We start from the raw sequence: 11,793 nt of genomic DNA, 5'->3' as shown, positions 1-11,793 counted from the left end.
AGACATCATTACAGAACTTGTCAACGTGTCACTATGACAGGTATGACACTTAACCTCTTAATGACCTTTTAGTGGTTTAATGACGTTGTTAAAATCTCCTTCAGTTAAATTCTCATGTCTTTCCTACAGGCTCTTTCAAAACAAAGTTATAACTTTTCAGAATAGCTGACTTGCCATTGGGTGAGCAACTATAGGTTTTCTATTTGTCCAGTTATAAATAAATAACCTGTTGTTTTGGCTCAAGGTAGAGCAGAACACTTTGAACATTTGAAGAATCGGGTCCGATTGTTACATAGCAATGAATGAAATCTCTCCCAAAACAATCTGTATCCACCGAAACAGGAGATGCAATATTGATATACAATCTGCAGGAGGTTGCGATATAATCTGATTTGTGTTAGTAAAGGAAGTCATGCTGACCTAATTAGGTAATTATCTTCCAACAGCATTCCAAATATAGTCTTTGTAGGTCTATGCTGGAGTGAATTGAAAGCCATGTTATAAACAGCTGAGTGAGGTCCATTGTCCTCAGACAGGACGTTTCTGTATCAGTATCAGTGCGCTAACGTTTGACAAAGTGTACTTGAGATCCAAAAGAATGGGGACAACAGCTGAAACGCCACCAGTCTAATAGATGTTTAAACAAAAGAGACAATGAAACAAGAAGAGAAGGCAATAAATAGATGTGCCTCCTTAGTTTTGCAGTGGAGCTACAAGACTAATGTATTTGGGGTCATCCTGATGTAATAATAAGAAGAAGAAGAACACATTTTATTTATATAGCAAACTTTCATAACAGCATCAACTTAAGGTGCTTTACAGAAAATAAACATTACAAAATGAATTATAAAACACATCTAAAAATAAAGTCTTAAAAATCTTCTTAAAAAGTGATAAAGATCTAGAATTTCTTAAGGACTCAGGGAGTTTATTCCATGATCGTGGACCCAATACTCTAAAAGCATGGTCAACCATGAAACGTAAATTTGAACATGAAACTACCAGCAGATTCGAGAATCCAGGCCTAAGTGAAACTGTAGCATGAATCTGAGACAGTACAAGACCCTGTTGCCCAGGCCCTTCATTTTCACACTAAAGTTTGTAGGAAACAGCCTTATGTTCTCCAGGCCTTGTTCCCTTTTCTTCATTTTGAAACCGCGCTATATTCTCAGGCTTACCTCACTGAAATTTCCCATGTTGCCTCAATCCTATTTCGTCACCATTTAAACAAGTGTAATTTGTTTATTTCTGGTATATTTACAAACAGGCATATTCTGACATGTTCAGTACATTAAATCTGAATTTGTCTTCATGCACATGCAGCTTCCAAATAGATTCTGTTATTAAAAAACCCACCCTGACTGAACATTTCAGTGAATAAGAATGAGAATCTATTCATTGATTTGTAGTTTTTAAATGATTGGTCACTATTTTATTTAAACTTCACAATATAAGTGACCCTGCAAAACCAAAGATGACATTCAATTAACAATAAAATCTTTGAGCATGTCCTCTATTAGAATATCTATCCTCTGTTTCAATACAGTTTTTTAAGGATGTCCTTTGGGGAAACTCTGATATCAAGCTGTTACTTTAATCTGCTAACTTGCTAGCCAGCAACCCAGTTAGCAAAATTTGTCTGGCCCACTGGTGGGCCACGTCCTTGGTTTGCTCTGGCCCAATATACGGCTGGGTCCTCAGCCCAGATCTAGCCCACACACTGTAAAGTGTGTAGAACTAAAGGATATGGCCCAAATTTGGCCCCAATCTGGCCCAACTACATTGTTGGTTCACAACTTTCACGCCAGAATTGTCCCATGAATGTAGACACAAGGCAAAACTGTATGAAACTGTCCAGGATCTGGCCCTATTCTGGCCCGCATGCCTAGCATTTACCCAGTAGTCAACCAGCACTCACATAGGAAAGCCAGAATTGGCCCAAAACTGTTTGCTATCTGGGAACCTTAAGGGCTACACAAATAGCAACAACATAAAAGAAGAGCAGTGCATCACACTTAATCCACACATTCACAAAAACTGAATTACAAAATTTGTTTAGCAAGCGGATTAGCTCACTGAGGCTAGGCTAACTGAGAGAAAGTGCATTCCTACTGAAAAATCTACTCTTTCTTGTTCTATGTATGACTGTTAATGACCCCACAATGTTAACCATGACCTTGGGAATTCCTTCACAGACTCCTTTAATCATATTAAGATACAATATATCACATAAAGAGCTCAACAAAAGGTCCTGGGATGCTAGGTATGCTACCCATGTAGTTAGCATGTAGTTAAGCTTAAACTCAGTTAGTATTGTGGAAACTGTATTCCTGAATCATCACAAGCAAGTTCTCTAATAGACCTGCTTATGTGGTTTCTGGCCCTGTGTGACCAGCAGTGCATACAGAATTCAAGCTTGACGATGCTACTGTTTTTAGCTAAGCTACGCACTTCTGTCCATAGATAATAGCAGTCATACAATGTCAAAAGCTTAATAGGCAAGTCTATTTGAGAGTATCTAACAACTTAACACAGTTTGAGTCAAGTGTATGAAGATTTATGCATGCTGTTTGAACAATGCTGATTGGCGTTCATATTCTTTCATTACTTTTTAAGTACATTAGCCACACAGCTTCAGTGCGACACTGAAAAACAACCCTCAGGCACAAAACATGTCTTGGCTGAATGACTACATATGAAATAAGATTAACAAAAAAAGCGTAAATTAGATTTTTTGCCAAGCTGTGGCTGCAGCCAAGCCTGTATTTTAGTCAGTGAGTGTTCCTCTGGTCTTGGCCCGTAGCATAATTTGTCTTAAGCCTGAACACCCTTCTGACACATGTCATGGCCAGGAGAGCCAAACCGTGGGGTCCTGATCCTCTGTATCAGATCTATTGGTACAGCTGTTTTTTCATGAGTCTGAGTGCGAGCCTATTCACCACAGGCCTTAGACTCCTCTAGGGGAGCTCCCAAAGAAAAACAAGCAGTAAAACTCAGGGCGCAGGGCTGCTTCCTTTAACTCGCTGATATTGTATTGCTGAGTTTGCTCGGGGTCAAACGGCGCCTCGCGGCTGGCCGCTGGTTCACAGGCCTGCTCGGCCCTCCCCGACGCTGTGAAGGAAACCTTAAAGCGCTCGTTGATCCATCAGCATCTGTCACGCATTAATACCAAGAGCTTTCCTGGTTTCTTAAAATCACAGATAACGCCGCCGATTAAGACTCTGATGTTTTCTTTCCCATTTTTTAAGCAGACTTCATTAGAGCAGAGTTTCAGTGACTGGAACTGAATCAAATGGTTCAGTGATGAAGCTCTTTAAACTGCAAGGGTCTGTCTGTGGGCCCATACGGTTAATTCCTTACTTTTATAACAACATAACTAACATATTGGGGATGTAAATTTCTAATGTAGCAGTTATTTGATTGGATTGCATGAAATCTTATCTAGTTTCACCATGATTTGATGCAATTTTATGTTTTCATTCATAACTATGTTTGAAATTATAAACACAGATGTGACTGGAGGATACAGAAGTGTGGAGAGGCCATGAGCTGTTGCTGTCATTTTCTGGATTGTAATCTTGAGATAACAAGATAAGTAACTCGTCATTTTAAGATAACAATTTTGTTATCTTGAGATAACAAGTAACTCATTATTTTAAGATAACAATTCTGTTATCTTGATATAACAAAATAAGTAACTCGTTATTTCAAGATAACAACTTTTGCTGTCTCGAGATAACAAGATAAGTACCTTGTTATTTTAAGATAACAATTTTGTTATCTTGAGATAATGAGATAATTAACTCATTATCTCAAACTAACAATTCAGAAAATTATCTCATGCCCTCTCTGGACGTGTGTAGGAGTAACTATTTACACAGTAGTACAGTGTAGATAATAAAAATCAAACTTTTCAAACTTTTTTAAAAATCTTTTTGTACTTTTGAAAAAAGCCTGAGGATTTTATTTAAGCTAAAATGCATGCTTCATGATTATGCATGAATATGATCATAACTGATTATCATCAATGCTGACTTTCCAAAATCAATACAGTTGAATCACTTTCAAATGCATTTTTACACCCCTTAAAGCTGCACGTAAGGTATTTTTTATTCAAATTAAACAAAGTAGCATTACTGAGTCAGAAGAAACAAAAACACATTAACATATGGTGTGTGTGCTGCTGTGAGTCACCCTGTGAAGCCTGAAATAATAAATTAATAGTCTGAGGTGTCAGGTCAGATTTGATGGGAGTTTTTCTCACTACATCATACGTGTTGATGTATTGACATCACAAGCACAGGCTCAAAAAGAAAGTCAAGCTTGATGTTTAAGTCGCAAATGTAAAATCAACATTATACTTATGGAGAAATGATGATTATAGTAGGTAATTCGTATACATTCCAAGGAGACATCAAGTTTTCACTGAGTTCTCTTTAAATACTCTTTCAACGCACTTGCAATAATCAGATTCATCTGCTCAGGGAAGGGGACCAAAGCCCAACCAATGTTACAAAACGTTCCTGAGCACTTTGTATGCATTGACACATTTTCACCAGAGAGGTCACCAAATCCCCAAAACTTACAAAGTGTAGCTTTAAATGTTAGTTTTATAGTAGTACTTTATAGTTGTCATACTGTTTAATAATAGTAAGTCATTAATAAAGAATTAATAAGCCTCTTTTCACTGCAGCCATAAAATGCTATGTCTGCCTGTTTTGGATTTCCCTCAGTTGAACTATGCAGTGAAAAAGGATATTATAACTTAATATTATCTTTCCCCGCCCACTGGTGCTCAGTGACGTAATCAAAAATCCGATGTTTCAGAGGTGGCAGAAGTCCTTACGTTTCATTACGAGAATTTTATCTCTTAAATGACGTGTGATGAATCATGCTTAATATGACCAGGGATATGAACTAATAAGGTAACAAAAGTTCATTTTGATTTAATGACTTTAAGAAACTGTACAGCCCAAACATATCTGACACAGAATTATGTAGTGTGAACCAGTTCACCTCTCTGTGGTTCTCAGTGCCTCATTCTTTGAACTCTTAGACCAGCATTCTACTCATGTATGCATGTGAGTGTGCAAGATAATGTGTGTGCGTGTGTGCGCGCTCGCACGTGTAAGGGAGTGCAAAAGTGAAGGTGTGTGTGCGGGAGAGAGCTCATCGCCTTTGCTGGTGCTGAATGAGGTGGTGACCTTACAACATGTGCTGCGTGAACTTTTAGCCCGCTCCTTTCCTGTGTGGTTCCTTCCTCTGAAAAAAAGAAAAAAAAAATCATGGATCACATAATATAAGTAACGAAATAATAAAGCCGCATGAACACATGCCCCTCTAGGTCAAATCTCTGGGTGGAACCACTGGCGTAGGCCACGTTCTGAACGTGCACATGTTATAGAACGGCCTCTGGTGTAATTCCTTCTATTAGGACACCGACAGTTCATACTTGAGATGGAAAATTCAACAATAGCTTATAGTAGAATTCAATAATAGATAATAGTTCAATAATAGATCATAGTAGAAATGGAGAATTAGAGTTAGTCTGTCTCACTACTCACTACGTCACTTCTGCATTACTCTGTAAACCCCTCACAAATCTGTACCAACTGTAAAGTACAAGGTGAAATCCAGCAGTCATTTCAGTTCTTTAACTAGAAAGAAACAGTCAATCACAGTAAACTTCATTTGAAAGGTACTGTCCCTGCTTTTGAGCAAAACATAGCCAGTTATGCTTGATTAGCATTGTCATCGTCGTTGTTAACTGCTTAGTCTAGCTAGGGTCGCAGTAGTAGTTGGGAGAGCAGAGAATCCCAGACGACCCTGTCCCCCCGCAACTTCCTCCAGCTCATTCCCGGGGACCCCAAGCCGCTCCCAGGCCAACTTGGAGATATAATCCCTCCAGCGCGTCCTAGGACAACCCCGGGGTCTTGTCCCGGTAGGCCGTGCCTGGTACACCCCCCCCAGGAGGCGTCCAGGGGGCATCTGGATCAGATGCCTGAACCACCTCAGCTGGCTCCTCTCAATGCGGAGGAGTAGCGGCTCTACTCCAAGCTCCTCCCGGATGGCTGAGCTCCTCACCCTATCAAATAGAGTGTAGCCCGCCACCCTGCGAAGAAAGCTCATTTCTGCCGCTTGTATTCGCGATCTCATTCTTTCAGTCATTACCCAAAGCTCATGACCATAGGTGAGGGTCGGGATGTAGACCGACCGGTAAACAGAGAGCTTCGCCTTACGGCTCAGCTCCCTCTTCACCACTACAATCCGGTACAGCGACCGCATTACTGCTGCCGCCTGTCCCAGCCTGCGGTCGATCTCACGATCCCTCTTCCCATCACTCGTGAACAAGACCCCGAGATACTTAAACTCCTCCACCTGGGGCAAGTCCTTTCCCCCTACCTGGAGTGGGCATGTCATCCTTTTCCAGGCTAGGACCATGGACTCAGACTTGGAGGTGCTGATCCGCATACCAACCGCTTCACACTCAGCTGCAAACTGCTCCAGTGCGCGCTGGAGGCATCCATGTGATCCAGCCAAAAGAACAACATCGTCTGCAAATAGCAGAGACACCACACTTCGGCCTCCACCACACATGATGAATATCACGAACAGGAGTGGAGACAGGGCACAACCCTGGCGGAGTCCAATGCTAACACTGAAAGAGTCCAACTTAATGCCGAGTATACGAACACAGCTCTCACTCCGGGAGTACAGAGGTTGAATGGCCCGGAGTAGCAGCCCCGGTACCCCCATACTCCCGGAGGACCTCCCACAAGATATCTCGGGGAACACGAAGCCTTCTCCACAGTAAGCCTTCTCCAAATCCACAAAACACATGTAGACTGGGCTGGCAAATTCCCATGCCCCCTCAACAATCCGTGAGAGGGTAAAAAGCTGGTCCATTGTTCCACGGCCCGGAACGGAATCCGCATTGTTGCGGAATGCGGATTTGATTAGCATTGTAAATAGCTAATTGTTCCTGAATGAAAATGGAGTCTGGTCTGTTTAGTTCGATGCTATGACAGATGGCGCATATTCACAATCAAAGTCATGCGGTCAGCCAACGGATAGTAAACATGCATGCAGATGAGTCATTCTATGGAAACATCCATTTTTGTGTTCCTTAGCGTTTACAGATATATTACACTTGAAAATATGTTACAATTAGACTTAGACAGACTTTATTGTCATTCAAATTTACACCGTACAGTGCGCATTAGAACGTAATTACGTTGCATTGGCTCAGAGTAGATCGGGGAGAAAAGAAAAGAAAAAAAAATTAAAAATTTAAAAATAATAAGTAATACAATGTAGTGCAAAGTGCAATGTAGAGCAAAGTGTAGCGCATATGTAAACATTTGTATATCAACAGATATACAAATAAAACAGTTTATTTATATTTTAAAATAAAACAATGTTAATTTAACAAATACACTTTTTTGAGTCATCAATTCAGCAATATTGTTTTTAAATCAATCATACAGAATTCCAAGCACCACCATAGAGCTCGTCCTCACAGTCATGTATAAAGGGTGAGGCCATACTTTGAGGTGAAAAACATGTTTTTCTGCAATTGTAACTGCAATAATCCATACATGACCATGAAATATATGAATTAAATGACATAAAGAAAACAAATGACAAATAAATATTATAAAATACATAATGAAAGCTGTGGTCCCCAGGAGTCGTGTCACTGGTGTTACTACGTAACAAAAAATCTCTTATTTTGAAATAAAAATCACACTGATAACATCACTTGACTTCCTTTTGCCTGTTTTCTGAAAATCTATGAAGAAAAGCACATGGTGAGTCCACTGTGTCTTTCAGTTATCAGAGATTTTCTCATTTATCTCATGATTTCATATGAAGCTTCACTTGAAGTCACTGGTGTGACCGACTTTATTCTTAGGTAATTGTCAAAAAATAGAATACAAATGGATTAAATTACATATTTTAGTGGATATTCCATGATTGACAACATGGGGTTTGATGCTCTGTAGCAGCCATTTTGTAAAATGCATTTTTCATTAAAAATGTCTCTGGTGTTCCCTTTCTTACGTGTAACACCAATGAGGATCAGTAACACCAATGACTCCTATGGATAGATAAAAAAGTGGACGTTTCTGTAGAATGACCCAGAAATTACATACAAGGACAGGCACAGGTACTAAATATATAGTCTTTGGGAAAGGACGTCATGTAGTGCTGCATTATAGGACTGTTCCGCCATGTTGGCAGGGTATATTCTTTGTTTACAAGCTGCAAATACTCACGTGCACTGTGAGAACATAAAGAGATGACTGTTTTATTGTGTGTTTTCAGGCATGTTGTGCTTAAAATTGAATAAAGATATAAATTTAGCCTTACTGATGATGTGGATTCATACAAATTCCCAAGCTATGAGTGGAGTAAATGATCTGGACATGCTAATGTTACCTGCTCTTTCATTCACACACTTTTTTCTAGCCCATGTGTGGCTTAAGTACATGTCCTTTTGAGTAAGTTTGGATTTTTAAGTCAATCTAAGCCTGTGAACAGTCTATAAATGGTTATTTCATTCAGCCACTAGCAGACTTAACTAACTGACATTCACTCAATGTGCTGCTGCAGATTTAACTCCCCTACTGCTGTATTTCACTCAAACCCTGTAGATTTAACCAGAGAGGATTCATACGATCTCTGATTTAACTCACTGGCATATTTCACTTCACTACTGGCAGCCATTTAGCAAACACTGCTAGACAGTTAGCAAACTGACTCTGAAATTGACTCTATTACTGTCTGTAAGATATCATTAACCCCCACAACAGTCCATATTAGATCACACAAATCTCACATTTACACTGAAGAGGCAGTCAATCTAAAGTCTTCAAGAGAAACAGATAAATAAACATGAACCATCAGCTAATGTTGCTAGCCAGTCATGGCATAACTTACTTCACTACATTTTGTAGATTGATAGTGGTAAGATCACTGCCGACCTCACCACGAAGCTGAGATTTGCTTCTTTGCTGGTTTTTATTCCAATTTTCCAGCATTTAAATGGTGTAGCAGTTACGCATAATTAACAACGGGCCTCCTTCGTCGGTATCTTCCTAAGTTTTTTTTTCTTAAATTCGTTCCTGAGAAAGATCCTAAGAAAAAGTCTACATCAGCTTCATGACGTGTTCTTAAACTGCCTAACTGTTCACACCTTTCTGCTCTTCAGAGTGTGTAGATTCTGTTCTTACCAAAGAACAAATCCCAAATAAGAGAACTTTGGCGAATGTCAGAATCTTCATGAAAACTGTGTAAGTGGGTTTTAGGAAGAAAGTTCTTCTTAAGAGTGGTTGGTGAATGAGGCCCACAGTGTCTGTAAGTAACGCAAGTAATATAATTCAGAAACTGTAATATGATTCAAGAGTTTATTCTGAAATACCTTACAGTCCTTCATTACAGGAAAAGGTAATCAAATTACTGTAATGCGTTCTACTTTCTGTTGTGTTGCTCCCAACGCTGATGTGGATTTAGCTCAGTGGAACAAAGCTTTTAAGCGTTACAGCAAACTGTGCTTTCACTTTTCTGTTGATTTTTACACTTAGAAAGGTCACATACTCTCAGGTCTGAGTGTCACACTGATTTATAAGGCTTTTGTGTGTGTGTGTGTGTGTGTGTGTGTGTGTGTGTGTGTGTGTGTGTGTGTGTGTGTGTGTGTGTGTTTGTAAGCTGGCATTAGCACTATAATAGGAGAACAGAATTATTATTGGCCATATGATTTACACACAGCAGGAAAGCCTGCGTCTCCGCTGCACCTCCTGGGATCCAAACAGGAATGAGAGATCACAGCTTTTCCCTGCCCTGTTTCCTCTCTTCTGCGTTATCTTTCTATCACTGCCTCACTCTCTCTGTCTCCCTTTCACACTGCGCTCCAATTCTGTCTGTCCTTCTCTGAGGGCCTGTTTTCTCTGTATGTGAACTCACATACAACAATGTGTCTTTTTTTGGTTCTGGCTTCTCTGATCCAGTTGCTGTGTCCCAATTGTTTACTGAAGACTAGTACTAAACTGTACTAATTGAAGTGATGAAGTGATGTTGTTGTAGAAACATGTCATATTATGCTGCAAACTTTGTAAACTATTTTGTACCACCAAAAAAAACGGACACGGACCACGGGTTTAGTATGCCACAGTGTAGTCTAGTGTGAAACTGTGGGTATGCTGTGACAGGCTGTTAGCAAGCCTAACTAGCATATGCCAACATGAGGTAATTTCCTGAAAACAAGTAAATATACTTCCTGAATACGCTTAACTCATTGGGACTCTCCATTGAGTTAAGCTAGAGAACTTGTAGAGAGGAGAATTACCGCTCTGTAATGTCTTCTGGGTTTCTCAAGCGCTAGAGGGCGCTCTGGAGCGAGTCCAAAATGAAAGGGTTAAGATGGAGCATTTGAGCAAAATCATAGTTTATAAATGCTTAAACATTTTTAGGATAAAGCAATACATTCATTTCCTGAACACTGAATAGCATAAAACATTTTAACCCTGCTGTTATACTTTTGAGCACTTTTGAACTCAGTAGCAGTGATGCTAACCAATCAGCACTCAGTAGCAGTAACGCTAGCATCCTGCTGCCTAAAACCCATTTGCTGTAGAAAAAAAGGAAACATACAGGTGAGTTTTCTTTGTTTTTTAGTGAAATTCATCCTTCTACTTTCCAAAATTAAAGGAAAGTTCTGGGTGAGTGATTAGAAACTATTTTAACTTTTTATTTTAAATTTAGCTCCATTCAACCCCATTCATTGAACATGAACTGACAAAGCGAAAAAGGCCTGACTTTGAGAAGGTGCAGTGTGTAAGATTTAGCGGCATCTAGTGGTGAGAATGCAGACTGCAATCAGCTGAAAACTCTCCCTCACCCCTCCCTTATCAAGCGTATAGTAGAATCTACAGTGGTCATCAGGTTTTCTGCCTTCACCTGTCCAGATTTCGTTTTGCTTCTTCATGTTTTCACTTCTTTGACTATAAGAATTCACCCTCCTTTGCTTTTTCTTGTACTAAATAATAAGTATGATGCTCCATTTGTCAAAACTTGGGTTCTCAAACTTCTCACAGCACTTTCCAATCAGTGCTACCAAATTCAAGCTGCCGCTTCAACGTATAAACGTGAAATGTCCTTTCTAGAGCCAGTGTTTGGTTTGTCTGTTCTGGGCTACTGCAGAAACATGGTGGCTCAGCGTGATGGCCTATTTGGAAGAGAATCCGCTCCATAAGTAGGGTTACTGGTAGGTGATTATAGACTAATGAAAACATGGTGTTGTATACTATATTCCATTTCTGCTAATAGATCCCTGTAAATCTTACACACTGCACCTTTAAGGTTTTGTCATTAGGTTGTCAGGCAGCTTGACAAGGAGTGAAAGAGAGTTTATTATGATGCTAACAGCCAAATACATATCACTGGGCATCTTTAAGTGCGTATAGACTGCGAATCCTAGTGGTTTCCTATTGGGTATAATTGCTCATCATTTAAGTACACAAACTTTGGCACTTCATCCTTCATACTATATACTTATAAAACTATAAAACTTATAGTTACAGAACAGGAACACAGCTGAAGTTTCTCCCATAACCCCTAATCAGGAAGAGCTCGCTGCGAGGCTCAGTGGACGTGGGCCGTCACGGTTAACACCCACATGGGAAACAATGCTGGCCGGCCGCTCTGTGCTGTCTCAGCCCTGCTGGAGCGGCTCTAACATAAATACTAACACTCTCTGACAGCGCTGTATCTGCTTTAGTTTCCCATGGGGAG

Source organism: Colossoma macropomum, unplaced genomic scaffold (assembly GCF_904425465.1).
Source record: "Colossoma macropomum unplaced genomic scaffold, Colossoma_macropomum, whole genome shotgun sequence".
Classification (NCBI taxonomy): Eukaryota; Metazoa; Chordata; class Actinopteri; order Characiformes; family Serrasalmidae; genus Colossoma; species Colossoma macropomum.
This window is presented reverse-complemented; position numbering follows the sequence as displayed.